The sequence below is a fragment of the Mixophyes fleayi genome, chromosome 1, assembly GCF_038048845.1.
Source record: "Mixophyes fleayi isolate aMixFle1 chromosome 1, aMixFle1.hap1, whole genome shotgun sequence".
Lineage (NCBI taxonomy): Eukaryota > Metazoa > Chordata > Amphibia > Anura > Limnodynastidae > Mixophyes > Mixophyes fleayi.
The window spans coordinates 88,492,777-88,510,834 of record NC_134402.1 but is presented as its reverse complement, the minus strand read 5'-3'; the positions used below and the strand labels follow the sequence as shown (position 1 = coordinate 88,510,834).

The window sequence follows — 18,058 nt, the reverse complement described above, 5'->3', positions numbered from 1 at the left end:
GTCCCTCTGCGTCAGTAGATATCTTCTACTGGTCTAAAGTTCCCTGGCTTACTTGAGGTGGGTGCGTGTCAGCTTCTTGCTAATTTAGGGAAGGCATCCATCTCTTCTAATGAATATTAATCACCTACTCAGCTATTAGCCGTACAAAACAGCGTCACACTAAGGATGACCTGAGGGACAGCAGAATAATTGTATTTATTGTGCACGGACAATTCTGGACTTTCTTTTTCTTAAATGGCAGATTCAAAGGGCCAAAATTGTAAATATAATCCCTACCCCTAAATTCTCTGACATAGTATATTTAAGTTACCTATTAGTGCATTGTTTGCACCTTTATGGTGCTGCCCTCATGCAGTACTCAGCATATGCTGCAGTATCACTGCTATGTCATATACATACTTACCTCTACTTGGAATGTCCAATAGACTCACTAATTTTGGTTAGTACTCTGGGAAGAGCAGACAATCCTCCCGCATCCTATCCTCTTGCCAGTGAATTGGGCAGAACAGGGGCCGCGATTTGCAGGGAAACGTGTCATTTTTTTTTTTAGCCCCATGCTCCCTGCAACATGCTGACACAAATTGCAGCATACCCTTCCCCCCACCATCCCCTCTGGATCTCCTTTATGGGAGAGAAGTAACGTTGGCAAGTATGGTCATATGTCCAACATATTCACATTAGTGCATTCAGTTACCTGTTAGACAACAATTAAAAATAGAATAGTGATTATATTTACAAAATAGACCCTGTCCATTTATTAATCATATTTTTTTTTTTTAAAAGTCCACAAAAGTAGACCTATTCTTTAAGTATGATACAGTTATCTTTGCATAAGGACATCCTACTGGCACTACCAAACTTCACATAACATGCACCAATCCAGTATAGGGCATGAATAGGGTTGAAAACCACAATTTTCTATTTTTTGTTCCTGTTCTCTCGATTGCTTAAGATTTTATGTTTTATACATTGTAAAAAAAAGAAATACTAAAATCTGGTGTTTCTAAAAGTCCATTCAAAACTGAATAGCAATACTACTACTACTACTACTACTACTACTACTACTACTACTACTACTACTACTACTGCTACTACTACTACTACTACTACTACTACTGCTGCTGCTGCTGCTGCTACTGCTACTGCTACTACTACTACTACTACTGCTACTGCTACTACTACTACTGCTACTGCTACTACTACTACTACTACTGCTAATAATAATAGTAATAATAATAATAACATTGCATGTATTCATGCTCTGTCAGAAAAAATACATTATATCTCTTGAATGAGTGATCCACTAAAGAACATGTAACATTGTAGAGTTCTTGAGACCCAATAACATCTGCTGCAGAGGTTACACTGACACATGCATACAATTACTGTGCCAGAGCACATATCTCACACATCTATATGTGCAGAAGAACAAATAAAAGTGGGTGTGGACACTGTTGAAAGAAGGAGGAATAGCTAGCATGCAACAATAAATGAAACGTGTTTCACACTAACACAATTTAAAGGTACAAGAGCGGTTATAAAACAGGTGAACCATGGTCAGAACATTTTGAGCTAATTTAGAGTTAGCCCGGCTAATGGGTGCAGCTTTGAATTGTCTATTTCAACTGTATATAGTATAAAAATAGAGCTGTCTAGTATGTTTGGGCAGCACACAAGAGCATGCAGTAGTTGTCCTACATGCAATAAGAGGTTTATATTTACACCCCTTACAGTTTTTTTCCATTGCAATTACTGCACTCGGGCAAAATTTGTACCTAACTCCAAGTCATCCCCTTTGTATTCATTTACAACCAGAAAGATTGTGTTAGCACAGCAGCAAGGTTTTTGTACAATTCTACTCATTTGTGATCTCCTCCATTGCGCTTGTTGAAGTGTGTGACAATTGCAAATGCCGACAAAAGTGGGAATGGTCCAAAAGGGAAAGATGGCGGGTTAGATGATGATGACTTGGAAGCCACGTCCGGCCTTCTTTTCCTATTGGACCACTCCCTTAATTAAACTTTTTCTCATCTTTTTTCTTTTCAATGACTGCTTATTGGAGTATTGGTTATGTATTGCATTAGTCGCAAGAAAAACATTGGACATTGGAACTTTTATAATACTTGGTGATATATAATATATGTGAGCATATAATGCTCATTTCTATCTAAAATGCATCTACATGGAGCAAAATATGAAAGTAATGGCCAGCACTCAATCACCTAAAAGGGCATGCAAAGAAAACGTTGTTTTACACATCCAGAAAGAAAATATATGTGGACACACATTAAACCAGGACCTGCTCCTTAAATGTGTTCCTCACTCCTTCTAGTTCATCACAACATCTCATCTGAAATCTTGATTTTCCTTTTGGCCACAGAATCAGACTCATGCTAACCAAGCACTCAGCAAGGAACCTCCGTGTTCCTTCCAATGAAAAGAGTATTGTTTTGCAGCTGTGAAAAAATGCATTGCTTAAACCCATAAAAACAGGCATTAATGTACAAAAATAGGTGTATAATGTTACAACAGGGAAAGGATCTGCATCTGTGGTACATTTCCACATTTTTCTGTACATAATCCTTATTATATTGCTGTTCACATGTTGCCTCAATATTGTTTCAGCTTATAGTACGTTCATGTAAATTGGGAAAGTCTGTAAAGTATATAATATAAGGCACTGTGGGCCTGATTCATTAAGGGACACATACTGAGCGCAATGTGCAATTATTTCAAAACCACGTAAATTGGGTAAACGTGTGTCAGAATTGGACCAGGAGCGAATCTTGTGGTGATGAATACAGGTGTAGGTCTGCTCTGCTCTACTAGATAGGACATTGCCGGATATGTACAATATATATGTGGAATATAAACTCACAAAAGACGGCACAGAAAAAAAAAAAATATTCAATTAATGTCACCAGTTATTAATATAGGTATTAATGATAAAACAAAGTTTTTCATTTTTTTCCCCACGAAATACATTTATTAGGATGTTATGAATGTCTGCTGTACATAAAATACATTTTTACAGTTGATCCTGATTGCAAACACATGTAATAACATGTATACACAGCCGTCCTCACTAATAATGGGCACTTAGACTAGACCTGTAGCTGGAGCAGGAGATACAGCTAAAAAACAAGTACCTGAGAGATGCCCACAGCTTGGACACTGATGCATGTGCTGGTGCTTGGCACGCTCTTACTGTACATTGACTACCGGGCACCTGCCCCTTCCCCGCCCTGTTCCCTACTTGAAATCGTAGGCTGTAGCGAGAGTCCTTTGCGCTCAAAGATAAATTGAACATTGCTGTGTTCTGTGGCGTATTGTCTGGTTCTGGGCATATTGTCCATAATTGTGCGGATTATACGCACAAAATCACTGTTTACGTCCCTCAATGAATCAGGCCCGCTCTGCGGATTTGAATGTAAGTAAAAATGATACAGGTACCAGGTGATACTGATACTAGGAATGTAGAGAGAAACTGAAAAATGCATGAGAGAGGGGTCTGATAAAACCAAATTGGGGGGAGGATGTAATAAACATTTAGAGCCCGAGTTAAATAAACTGCTTATTATCATGACCCTTTGTAGCCACTACAAAATGTTCTGATCCTGAACCTTGCATCTATTATACTACATAGTTACTTTCAGTAGCAAAATAATTGATACTAATTAATAGATGACAATGGATTTTTTAAGTATCAGTTAATTAATTAATCTCAGGTAACTGCAAAAGTAAATTAAATGATGATTGCACCACAAAACGTGAAATTTCATTTTGGCTGGTATATAAGAGGTTATACGTCATTCCTAACGTTGAATTATTAAGGTTCGGTGTTCCAAGTTCCCAGACGTCTTACGTGTACTTCTGCTTGTCTACGTCGGACTTTAGATAAGTAAACATTTGGAAAAGTCTGATATGTCATTAATAATTATTAAGTATAAAGTTGCAGAGCATTTAGCAGAAGGTGGAGGAGCTCATGTTGGAAAGTCAGCATTATATCTATCTCATGTTTTCTGTTTGTCAATATAACATAATAGGCGTGACTCTTTAAGGAACATAAATGTTGACATGTATCGTATTTTGTGTACAACTCCTCTGTGCATGCCCATAATTATATTATACACCAGTTAAGGCAGCAATATGTAATTCATCTTCCAGCACAAAGGACCCTTGCGGCAGCATGCGGTTTCAGGGGCAGAACAGGGAGGGGAATGGGCGTATGCATGTAGCCAATGTACAGTAAGGGCGTGCCAAGCTGGAGCACACGCAGCAGTGTCCATTCAAGCTTTGTGCATCTCAAAGGAACAAGTTTTTTTCTCGTATCATTTGCACCAGATACAGGGCGGGTGTAAGTGCCGATTACTAGTGATGACGGCTGTGTATGTATGTATGTATGTATGTATGTATGTGTATGTATGTATGTATGTATGTATGTGTATGTATGTATGTATGTGTATGTATGTGTGTGTATGTATGTATGTATGTATGTGTATGTATATGTATGTGTATGTATGTGTATGTATGTATGTGTATGTATGTGTATGTATGTATATGTATGTATGTATGTGTATGTATGTATATGTATGTATGTATTTATGTATATGTATGTATGTGTATGTATGTATGTGTGTATGTATGTGTGTATGTGTATGTATGTATATGTATGTATGTATGTATATGTATGTGTATGTATGTATGTGTATGTATGTATATGTATGTATGTGTATGTATGTGTATGTATGTATGTGTATGTATGTGTATGTATGTATATGTATGTATGTGTATGTATGTATATGTATGTATGTATATGTATGTATGTGTATGTATGTATGTGTGTATGTGTATGTATGTATATGTATGTATGTATGTGTATGTATATGTATGTGTATGTATGTATATGTATGTATGTGTATGTATGTATGTATGTATATATATATGTATGTATGTATGTATATGTATGTATGTGTATGTATGTATATGTATGTATGTGTATGTATGTATGTATGTATGTATGTATGTGTATGTATGTATGTATGTATGTGTGTATGTGTATGTATGTATATGTATGTATGTATGTATGTATGTGTATGTATATGTATGTGTATGTATGTATGTATGTATGTGTATGTATGTATGTATATATGTATGTATGTATGTATGTATGTATGTGTATGTATGTATGTGTATGTATGCTAGAACATGTGATTGCAATCAGGAGCAACTGTAAAAAGGCATTTTATGTACAGTCAACATTAATACCACCCTGATAAATGTTTAGAAGTGAAAAAAATGGAGCAAAATATATTTTTATCATGTGTGCAGTGTGTACCTAGACCTGTATTCAACAAGAGACGATTCTTCAGGTCCGAGCACAATGTGTATATGCCCAATATACCTTTGTTTGTTTGTGCCTTAATGAATCAGACCCAATGTTTTTAAAGTGTCTTGCGATTCTGTTTTTTGAGAGTTATTAATATTTTTTGGGTAAAAGGGAGACATTTGGCTGAGTTTCTGCTTTCTAAACATGACATACGTAGAAATCCTGTGAAACTGATAACAAACGTTGAAAGGATGACTCAACATCCTCACTAAGGAAATACTGGAGAAACTGCGACCATCAGCCCAAATAATATTCACTATTTTTGGTCCTTTGGTTACCTAACCTTCTATCCTCTTTTGAAATGGTGTTAAATCAAGTAAAACACTCATTTATTTTCCTGTGCATGACTATGACTCGCTAAAAAAAGCCTGGTATTTGGCTCAGGATATAGGAACCCAGATCGTTCTGTGACTCTGCCACAGTCAAACCCAGAGCAAGTTAAGTCATTGCTGAGTAATGGGCTAAATGTGGAAGACTAATCCTGCTGAAGAAAAATGATGTCAGGATATTTAAAAACCATATCTAAGCTTTTAAAATCTCCACTGTATGTGCTTTGAAGTATCTCTCGGACCTGCAAGCGATCTCTCCTTGGATCAACTAAAACATTGGTATATATACAAGGTTAATCCCTACCTTTTCCACTCGTACTTAGTCCTTGAAATATAAGTGTTGTTATCTAGAAGATAATGGGACAGAGCCTGAATTCATTGAGAAATGTTAAACTGTATTAAACCAAATAGGGTTGTCAGCCTTTTCCCACAGAACAAAAGTACATTTAAATGCAAACGTGATGTGTTATAATTTTATTGATTGCTCACTGATGAAGCTGACATGCGTTGCTGTGCAAATCGCATGACAAAGCCCCAATGCTGCCCCTACACCTCTGCAGTATCGCAGCTGATAAGTATTGTAGTGTGTATGGGGTAAAAATGACCACAATCCCGGTATTGATCCTCTCAAGAGAATTATTATTGCGCACAGCGCAAAATGCGGTCGGAAGATGCCTGTGTGTGCAGACATCTCCGGACCTCACTCACAGTTTGCAAAAGAACCAGAAATGTATGGCAAGAAGGTCAATATTGTCAGTCTATGTGTGGCCAACTTAAGCCATGGTTGAAATCCGCTGGATCAATAAGAAGTGCATCGAACAATGTTTGCATCATGCAGTCACATAGATGCCATTTTCAGGGACAGTTTGCCTCTAGTATGTACATATGTACTCATATGCAGTGCATTCTAGGTGAATATACGATATTACATCTACCTATGCCCTTCATCATTATTATCATCACCATCCATTTATTTATATAGTGCCACCAATTCTGCGGCACTGTACTGAGAATATTTGTCACTCACATCAGTCCCTGCCCCATTGGAGCTTACAGTCTAAATTCTCTAACACACACAGTCACATAGACTAGTGTTAATTTAGTGTCAGCAGCCAATTGACCTACCAGCATGTTTTATTTTTTAATGTGGGAGGAAAGCGGAGCACCCAGAGGAAACTTACGCAAACACGAGAAGAACACACAAACTCCTCACAGCCATGGTTGGGAAACAAACTCATGACCACAGTGCTGTGAGGAAGAAGTGCTAACCACTATTCTCCTAAAATGAACATAAGTGGATGTACAGCCAGCCATATAGTTCTGAATATGCATTTGTCAACAATGATAATAGTGCTTTTAAACAAGCTAATTTGCAGTTTAGATTACCTGACTTATGAATAGTTGTATAAATAGTGGAAATGTTCTGGAACCCATAGCAACAAATCAGATATTAGCATACTTGCCAACATTTTTGTTTGGGCTTCTGGGAGATGCTGGCGGGGGCGTGGGCGTGCAGGGGGCGGGGCACCAAAATCGCATCATTTTGGCCCTGCCCCGTGATGTAATGATGCAAAACGCGTCATTTCACCCGGAATCGCGGTGTTTGAACCGAATTCTGCCCACTTCACTAGGAAGTGGGCAGATCAGGGAGATTGCCACACTCTCCCGGGAGTCCGGGAGACTCACGCGAAATGCAGGAGTCTCCCGGACATTCCGGGAGAGTTGGCAAGTATGGATATTAGATTCAATTAATCTAACTTGTACTAGATCAAAGCTAGTATTTGGTTGCTCAATGGTGTAATTTAAACCACATCATGAAATGAGCACTAATATAGTAAAAACTTGGTGCAGATTGATAGACTAATGGAACTAATATAGCTAAAATATGCAAAATCAGTCTCTCTGTGCCAATGAGATCTTTATAGAGAACATAGATGATTGTTGTTATAAAGTATTAGCTTAGGTTACATGTTAATATTTTGCTTTTATCTTGAAGACAGTGTTCAGTTCCTGTCTGCTCAACATTTATTCGGCCAGTCAGAGTGTTTATGATGTGTCTGGAGACTGGAATGCATGCTTTCTCTTCACATTAATCCTCATATATCTGAGTTATCTAACTATTTTCTTTCAAGAAACAGCAATTCTAAATTACTTTGCAGCCAATAAATATTTTAGATGGGAAATATTAACATTATTTAGATCATACAACAATGGGTTAATAGAGGCACAGTTTACAAACACTTAAACACTTATGAGTATATTACACACCAGCCCCTTATGTTTCCATTATTCATTTTTCTATGTGCCTGGGAACCGAATGTTGTCTACCTTTCTCATATAAAATTTTAAATTTACATGATGTTTTAAAAGAGTGTAGTGCTTAATCTCGTATGTATATCATTAATGGGAACACAAAGCAGCACTTTACAGGAATATAAAGCTGCTTCACGCATGCGCAGTGTAACTTAAATTATTAAGTACATTTTTTTATAAAATATGTAAAAAAAGATATTTACAAAATATTGGTCATTGAAATATTGATGCTAAGGCGCATGGTGTGTTAAAGTCGACAACACTGCTGATTCCATAGCTGAAGAGTTCCGAACTTCCTCTGGCATTAATATAAGCACAAAAACTGTGTGTCAGGAGCTTAATGAAATGGGTTTCCGTGGTCAAACAGCTGTATGCAAGCCTCACATCACCAAGACCAATGCCAAGCGTTGGATGGAGGGTGAAAAGTACACCGAGACTGGACTGTGGAGCAGTGGAAACATGTTCTGTGTGGTGACGAATCACACTTCTCTGTTTGGTAGTCAGATGGGCGAGTCTGGGTTTGGCGGATGCTGGGAGAACGTTACCTGCCTGACTGCATTATGTCAACTGTGAAGTTTGGTTGAGGAGGGATTATGATATGGGGCTGTTTTTCAGGGTTTGGGCTAGGCCCCTTATCTCCAGTGAAGGACAACCTTAATGCTTAAGCATACCAAGACATTTTGGACAATGCTATGCTTCCCACTTTGTGGCAACAGTTTGGGGAAGGCCCTTTTATATTCCAATATGACTGTGCCCCAGTGCACAGAGCAAGGACTACAAAGACATGGTTTGATGAGTTTGGTGTGGAAGAATTTGACTGGCCCGCACTGAGCCCTGACCTCAACCCCATCGAACACCTTTGGAATGAACTGGAACAGAGATTGCGAGCCAGGCCTTTTCGTCCATTATCAGTGCCGGACCTCATAAATGTTCTACAGAATGAATGGGCACAAATTCCCACAGAAACACTCCAACATCTTGTGGAAATCCTTCCAAGAAGAATGGAAGCTGTTATCAAAGCAAAAGGGGAACCAACTCCAAATTAAAGTATATGTATTTGAATATAATGTCTTTACAGTCCCTGTTGGTGTAATGGTCAAGCGTCCGCATACTTTTGTCCATATAGTGTACATTAGCGAAAGGAAAATAAACAAATAGTAAGGCTAAACTCTGAATGGAGTAGTTATATTGAAGTGAACAGAAAATTGCAGACTGCTTAAATAAATATTTTTGCTCCGTATTTGGTGTCGAAAATTCAAAAACAACACCTACACTACAGGTGAAATATATACCCTACTGTCCTATAGACACAAATATATTTACCATAGAAGAGATGTTATTTTAAATGTCAAAATTAAATTAGATACATTGATTGAATGGGTTCAGATTTTATACATCCAAAAGTATTAATGGAACTAAAAGGTTCATTATGTAGATTGGGGCTTATGCACATTATGTATGCAGATTCGTTTGCATTTTACACTTACTCCTTATGATGACAGGCAAAATGGATGGGGAAGAGGTGTGCAAGAGTAGATCTAGTACAGTAAGGGTGTGTTCATATAAATGCATCTGAGTCCGACCTGAAAACAGGCGTCGATCCCTTGAGCAAAATATGCACTGATGATGATGAAGCCGCTTTAGCTAGCCGATTCTCATTGGGTGACTTCTGACTGTCTGATTGCAGACTGCCCTCTCCAGCTGTTTGCGCTTAATTAAATTGTGCTGTAGCTTTATGATGTTTGTGTGTTTACACTACTTACTTTTAAGCTGTGCAACCACTATGCCAAAGAAGCAGAAGATTCCAATTGCACTCATACGTCCTAAAGTGACAGGGGTGGGTGGTTGTAACTATGGACTAATATAATACTGCAAGCACACACTATAAGAAAATATATTTCTTAAAGCTGTATTCAAGAACTATTGTCTCCCATGTGGGAAAAACCAGTGGGTTTTTTGGGGGGGCATTTTCCTACTAATACTGCAAGCACATATATGAAACATTTTGTTTGTTTCATTTCAAATCCATTGTGGTGGTGTATAGAGTCCAAAATATGAGAATTGTGTCGTTGTCCCAATATTTATGGACTTGCTGTATATATGGATATGCTGCTAGAAGATCACATCACACAAATCTAGTAGAGTCTACAATCAAAGTGATAGATCAGGGCATAAATCCCAACTGTGCCTGTTTTGGCAGGAAATCCTGGCCCACAAAGGGGTGTCGTTTAATGGAAAGTGGGTGTTTTTTGATCAAATATGGCCATGTGTGGGTGGAGTTTGGACATAACTGGATGGCGTTTGGGCAGGAGCGGGGCAGGGCTTATTTTGTCCCACTTTCATAATTCTGAATGTTGGGGAACTCCGGCTAAGGGTGGATTCATTGACATAGCTTATTCAGATTTTAGGCAAGCTTTAATACATCTATTATTACTATTTGCAAGGTAAGGTATGTCATTTTCAGATTACTTATTTGTGTAAGTTTTTTAAATAGTCATTTCTACTTTCATAGTGACAAGCACACTTTAATGCTATGTTAAACTGCCATACCCTTGTTACCAAACTTTGATATCTTATTTTTCATTATCTACTTGAAAGCATTCACAGCAATACAAATGTAATTTACTTTCAGAAAACAATATTTTGTGAAGCGTGGAATTACTCTGAAAGGGATTCTCTGTTCTTTGCATCATTAAATCTGAAGAAAGAATCTCCTAAAAGTGCATTTTTGATTTACCGATATAATGCCGTTCTCCTCTTTCTATAGAGAAGTAATTTTACTCCACAGAAACAAATTTAGTTCAACCACAGCTAATAAGTGTTGGGAAACACACATTGATTTATTTCTGTTGACTAATTTCAGCTGGCAGGTCGCACTTCTATTTCAATCAATAACATGGTAGAATAAATGTAATACAATATTATTACATTATTATTATTATTTTTCAATATCGAGATAACAGTCCATTCACAGTCCATTCACACTCCTGCCCGCTCCCTGCGCTCGGCCAATGACCACCGCCTCTCCTCCACCCTTATCACCTCTTCCCACTCCAGAATCCAAGACTTTTCCCGTGCAGCTCCCCTTCTCTGGAACGACCTCCCTCATTCCATCCGTCTCTCTCCTACCCTGTGCTCCTTCAAACGTGCACTCAAAACTCACCTCTTCCTCAAAGCCTACCAACCATCTACTTAACCCCCATCTCCTCCCTTTAGCTCGTCCTCCCTTCTCTCCTCTTGCCTCAACTGGCTCCTCTTGTGCCTGGTCTGTTTACCCTCCCTTAGGATGTAAGCTCGTATGAGCAGGGCCCCCTCCCCTCCTGTCTCCATACCTGTTCTTCCGCTCCATCTTTACTGCATATGACTGGCCGGAGTTTCTGAAGCATTGGTACTTTTTGTTCATTTTTCTGTATGGTTTCACCCTGTATGGTCTACTGCTAGTACTGTGTGCGGCGCTGCGGATACCTTATCAAATAAATGATAATAATAATAACAGTCTGTTAACAATTACTGGTGCAACATTCTTTTCTTAACCATTGATTTACAACTGGAAGTCGAAAAAGGTTCTGCTCCCATTGTCATGTACAAACCTTATTTGTAAGGATGGCGATAGCAGAGTCCTCCCTGGAAAAATTGCTTAATATTTAAATAAAGCAATTTTCAAAATTGTCAAAAGTAGAACTGGGTTTCCAGTCTTACTGCACATGTATGAACCAGCAATTCCAGGCACCAAGGACTGGTTGGTGAGGCACCCAGGACTGGCTGGCGAGGCACCAAAGACTGACTGGCGAGGCACCAAGGACTGTCTGGCAAGGCACCCTGGACTCGCTGGCGAGGCACCAAGGAATGGCTGGCGAGGCACCAAGGACTGGCTGGTGAGGCACCCTGGACTGGCTGGCGAGGCACCAAGGAATGGCTGGCGAGGCACCAAGGACTGGCTGGTGAGGCACCAAGGATTGGCTGGTGAAGCAGAAAGTGTCCTTTTACCGCTGGGAGCCAGTATCACCGGGGGCGCTGCCCTGGCAACATTTTCTTAGTAAATTGTGGCAATAGGAGGTTTTCTATCATCGGGATGAGTGGTGATAGAAAACTAGCCATTTTGCCATTTGACAGTAAAAAGGTCACATAATCTGTGCAGAATGAATTATCATATTGACAATTATTGGCTTACATAGGTTAGAAATTTAGCAGCCACTAACCTTGTGTAGTCTACAGTGCACTAGACTGAACAAAACTCATTGCCTACTGGTAGCTGCAGGTTGCACCTTGATTTGTATACTGAACATAAATGAAGTGATCATGAGACTCATATATTTTCCTCTGGGGCCCTTCTGTACAGTGGCCCTAACTGAACAGGCCTCAGCATGTTTGTATCCACCCATGCATACACTGAATTTACTGGACATTAGAACTATGCTATAATGGGAACTTCACTCAGTGCTTTTCATATCTTTATCTTTGAGTAGGAGATACCCATAACTATACACAAATGATGACGAATTCTATTCCAATAATATAGAACAAGTAATCTTCTTTATTACAGTTTCACATGAACCTCTGTGTCATGGGAATGGGGGATGATTTCACTGTGTGACTTCTTTTCAATGACATACACGCACCAATGCTCTGCTATTTATATTCCATGTATGTACCAGGAATATAATCTGGGTGTATAATGTTTCAGCAGCTTTTAAGCCATGTACAAAGGGTTTCATTGCGAATGCTACACCAGCAGTGGTGGACTGCAGGGTCATTGGCCTAGCTGGGGATATCAAGGTTTCACCCTCAGACTAAGAGTCTGCACATTATTATAGTAGTGAATGCATCTTCAGTAGAGAACATGGATCTCTATGGACAACACGTTGACAGTACTCGCTAAGAGCATACTAAAAACATACTGGTAGATTAAATGGCTTCTGGCAAAATTGACGTGTGTGTGTGTGTGTGTGTGTCTGAATCACAAAGAATGCGGGCATGTAGAGAGTTTCATTTTACACAAATGTGCTTAATTGTCCATCTCGTGCATTCCAAGAAACACACCCAATTCTGGGTTTTAACACTGAACCTGTAAAATTCATCTTCAAGTTTTTCAGTATTAGAGGTCTGGCTGGAAGTGCACATGGGAAAAACAGTAAAAATGACACTAAAAGTCCAGCTTACCAATATGTTTGGACCATCCCCTTCATTCATTTCAGTGTTTTCTTTTTTATCCTAAAATACTGCTCGGATTATCCTTTTTTATGTACACCTCCTAACAGCTAGAATTCTGAAAGTGGGACAAATAAGCTCCACCCCCTTTCTGTCCAAACTCCATCCACAAATGGTCAAATTGTGGTAAAACCCCACCCACTTTTCTGTTAAATCTCACCCCTTTTGTGTCCTGCAAATTAGGATGTCCAAGATTCCTCTATCATAGAAAGTTTTGCAACTCAGCAGACATTTAGACATTCAGGGCCTTATGTAGAGTTGGACACACGTCCAACTGATCAGTGTAAAAAGCACTTTTATCCAAGGATCTGTCTCAGTTTGCACTACAAACTGAGACAGATCTCCCCTTGGCACCTCTCTGCGCTTAGAGAGGTGGAACAGGGAAGGTCTTGTGCGAGCCAACAATGTACATACTATGCTGAACTGAAAGCAGCCTCAGATAGGTCTCTAGGAGACATATATTTTGCAGGTGGTTTCCCATAGTTGCCTACACTCCCAGAATATCCGGGAGACGGACAAATTTTTGAACGATCTCCAAGTCTCCCAGGGGAGCAGGGCAACCTCCCGCATCCTATCCACGTCATTAGTGAAGTAGGTGGGGGCAGAGCTAATTGTGTCATACTGACCCTACCCCCTTCTGTAATAGGCTGAAATTGGTATAGTTTGACATATAGGCGGGGCCAGGGTGACGTCATGCACATGGCCACGCCCCCAAGATGAGGCAGCATTGGAGGTATCTCGGAGGGGCGATCTCCAAACTTGGCAAGTATGTGCTTTCTCTGGTGCAACAGACCTTTCTGTGTTAAAAAAAAATTAATTACATTTAAAAAAAAGGTGTGCATCTCCTCCCGCACAGCATAACCAGCCATAATTTTGTTTGGGGGGAAGAAGCACAATAATAATTTTTTTTAACATTAACTTATTTATTCATCTATCTGCATTACAGGGCTGCTGTGACTGATACATATTAAGTGTATCATGCACACCGGCCTATAAAGCAGATAAAGGGGGGTGTTTATGCAATTTGCTTAGTATTCTGAGTCGCACAGGTCTAAAGATCCGTGCTACTTGGAATACTGTGTAAATTACGGGATGCAATTTACACTTATAAATTCATTGTAAATGCGCCCAACTCTAAATCAGGCCCTCAATACACTTCATGTAAATGGCAAAATTGATACACGACATTACAAAACTTAATATGTGCTGTGGGCCTACTGTTGTGCATTTTTGTAAATTACATGTAGTCTATGTATAAGTTGGGATTTGCAATACATTTTCTATTGCATGTTAAATGCAAATAAGAATATATAAACCATACTGCATTGATATATGCATTTTATATGTATTTATAAATGCGCGTCAGTTTGCGAAACAGGAAGTTGCAAACACATATGGAAATGTATATGTAAACGCTTCTTAACCAGATCTCATTGTTTTTACAATGCACTCCCATTCAAATAACACGCTGCAGGGCAACATAAGTTAAGTGCAAATATGTACTGTTTCATTTAGTAGAAAGATTTTTATTTTCACATTCGTTTACACTTAACTTGCCTCGAATCTGTGTACACATCCTTACTGACTGTATTCTTAAATGCAGAAGGGCTATGAGCACAGCTCGTAGTATTTATGAAATATTACCAGGGCCTCGTGTACAGCCGCTACCAGCACTCCACTATGATATACTGTGCTGCTGACACTATAACTGGGATCCCAATGTGCAGGGTCCCCCTGTCACAATGTGACACAGCCTTAGCCTGTTCAGCACGGGGTTGAAATACTGTGATAAAATCTGTTATTTAAAAAAAAAAAAAAACATTTACAAAAATCACCCCCATACACATCCTCTTCTATCCATTCACCTATATATATTGTGGATACTCAGACTATTCAGTCTTCCAGCTGTTGTAAACCAATGGTGATGAAAAAACCCTACTTGGATGACATGGACTTGGGACTGACAAGCTTCCCAGCATCTCATTAACTAACCAAACTGAAGCGCTTTGCTCTGATTGGTCAGAGTGTGAGAAAGTTGCTCTGAGTGGTTATGAGTGCTTAAAACCCATATGGGATTTAGGTGTAATGAAGTACATTGAAACCATGCACTTCATTACAATGCAGATTTTTCTGCCATTTAACCATTTACTACCCCAACACCCACTTGTTTAGAGTACATCTCAGAATAATTGAAGCCGCAGTCCAAATTTTTCACTAACTGTCTACTCTGTCAGTGCCCTGGATATTAGCTTGTGGTAGTATGTGAATGGAGGCGATGTGAAGGCATCAGAATCAGTAATTGCCATATCTGCAATGTTATAAGTCAATATGTATGCAGTTAGCACAACCAAATTGCATTTACAACTCACAGCACACACTATGCATTTGAACACAATGGGCCTCATTTAGAGTCGGACGTAAAGTTCGTTTCAGGTGTATCGTGCACATTTTCACTGACGCGCATGCGCAGTAAGCACCCATTCTGTCTGCTTTTCAGACGCAGAGTACACTTGCGGCAGCTTGTGTCTCGGTATGAGGGAAAGGACGGAATGTGGAGTTATGTAGGCGTGATCATGAATAATTATGATACTATGGGAGTCTACCTGCAAAAACAAACCTAGACGGACTAAGACGCAAACGGAACACACGTCAAAAAAGACAGAAAAGGTGCAGCAGGAATGATGTGTCGAAAGTAGTTAGCTAGCTGCGGGAACTGGTCGCAGCTCGGTAGGGTATTACGAGTGGGACAGAACTTGGTTTGCATCCCACTCGTAATACCTTACCAAGCTGCGGGCAGTTTCTGCAGCTGCTCCTGAGTTTGCATTTTAGATGCACATTGCGTCCGACTGTAAATGAGGCCCAGTGTGAACAAGCCATTAGCAAAATCTAAGCCCTAGCTTAAAAATATTTGGTCAGTAAAAATGCACAAAAACTTTTTGAGTGTGTTGGCATGGATGAATTGTCCAAACATGCTATCAGCAGGTCGAACACTGATTACCTTAATTATAAACTGTAGCAATGTGTATATCATATAGCCACAGATTGTAAGCTCTTATGAGCAGACACCCTTCACTAATAATTGTATCAATCTGTGATTAAATGGCAATAATTCTGATAATAATGTGTTTACCACACCAAACCACAATAAACTTTTCATAAAGCCTGTACTACATTATATATAAATACATACATACAGACATAGGTTACTGATCGTTCTCTGTATTCTGATCTGACAGCCTCCTAGTAGCCGCACTAGTCCTGTCACAGCATTGAACAATTGCTCTTACATGCACTTTGTTCCAGGATTAGCCGTTGCTAGCAGCGGGTATTATTACAGGCAGTACACAAAGCCCCTGTTTCAATGGACCTGTACACAGCAATGAGAGGGTTTTCCATGGCAAATCTCTCAGATTTTACTTTGGACTGTGCCACAATAGTCATTAAATCCCGGATAAAATGAAGAGAGGGGCATACAATCTGCCATCAATGTTTAGATCGCCAGCTACGCCCCCTTCTTAAACACATGCAAGAATTCTGTACAGAGGGGGAAGGACTTTTATTGTGAAAGTGCAGCAGCTGGACGAAGGTTTTACTGAAGAATCACTGAGTCATGAAGTTGCTGCTCCAGCTCCTCTCTGACACAACTATACGTACTGGCCAGACGTCACTGTAACCTACCGGTGCTCAGAGCACACTAGAGCCTGTGCAGTAAGGTAAGATGCTCAAGGCAGGCGTTGTGTTAGTGAACACTACTAACAGAATTAATACATTGTTAAAATATTTAAAGGATTTGCAGAGGTTGTCAGTATTCTAATCAGTTAGCTGTATGTCATGAATCTATCTACACCTGTCTCTTTGATATAGTCCTGTATCTAGTGCTCGCGAACTTTTTTGCAGCGTGTATGTATGTATATGTGTATATATATTTATTGATTGTTACAATATAACTTGTAATGTTATCCCAGCATATATATATATATATATATATATATATATATATATATATATATATATATATATATATATATATATATATAAATATATATATATATATATATATATATATATATATATATATATATATATATATGTGTGTGTGTGTGTGTGTGTGTGTGTGTATATTACTTCTGCTGCCTGGAGTTAGTCAGAAAGTCTTCAAGTCTTCATCAGGACTATGTTTTATTTTTTTTAAATATGCCTTTTGATGTTTTTGTTATATTTAACAAAACATTTATAAGTAGAAGATATAGAAGTATATTGTAGAGGAAGACTTTGTTACCATTATCATTGTTTATGCTATGCCAGCTTACTTTGTGTTCTGACAACTGTATTTATTTTCAGTCTGTGAAACATAACACAGTTCTACAATGTAGCAGGCAGCATACATATAGACACATATAGACAAAGACTGACATTTCATTACACCCAATCAGGGGATTGTAGTGACAGAGTGAGTGACTGAGAGAGTGAGAAAAGCTACATGTAGATAGGCTGCAGACTGGGTCTTTCCACATAGCTGCTTACTATGCATTCATATTATGTATTATATACTATATATTAACATGATGTATTAAGGCACATTCTCTGGCTCACATAAGTAAAGGAAAACTGCCCAGAGCAGCTCATGTTCACACTGTGGCTATGAACATTTCTTTAAAATTGAGTTTTGCAGACGAAAATATACTGCTAAGTTTCCTGGCAGAAGGAATGTATTTTTAAGGAACGCTGGGAAGGAAAATGAAAAAGACTGGCCTTCTAATGATGTGTTTACAGAAACTTGGAAAGTAGAGATGAAGGGTTGGTTTTTGGAAGGAGACCA

General features: G+C 38.9%; 1 protein-coding gene across 3 annotated transcripts in view; it reads left to right on the top strand.

Annotated features, from left to right (window-relative positions):
* Window positions 1-18,058, top strand: part of PALLD (palladin, cytoskeletal associated protein) — a 291,751-nt gene that overhangs the window by 200,977 nt on the left and 72,716 nt on the right. The window contains exon 1 of one of the 3 annotated variants that reach the window (XM_075197841.1): window positions 16,794-16,952. The exons of the other annotated variants lie outside the window; for them this stretch is intronic. The gene's annotated coding sequence lies outside the window, so the exon portion shown is untranslated. Of the gene's footprint in view, window positions 1-16,793; window positions 16,953-18,058 lie in introns of those variants that run through there. 3 annotated transcript variants of the gene reach the window in all.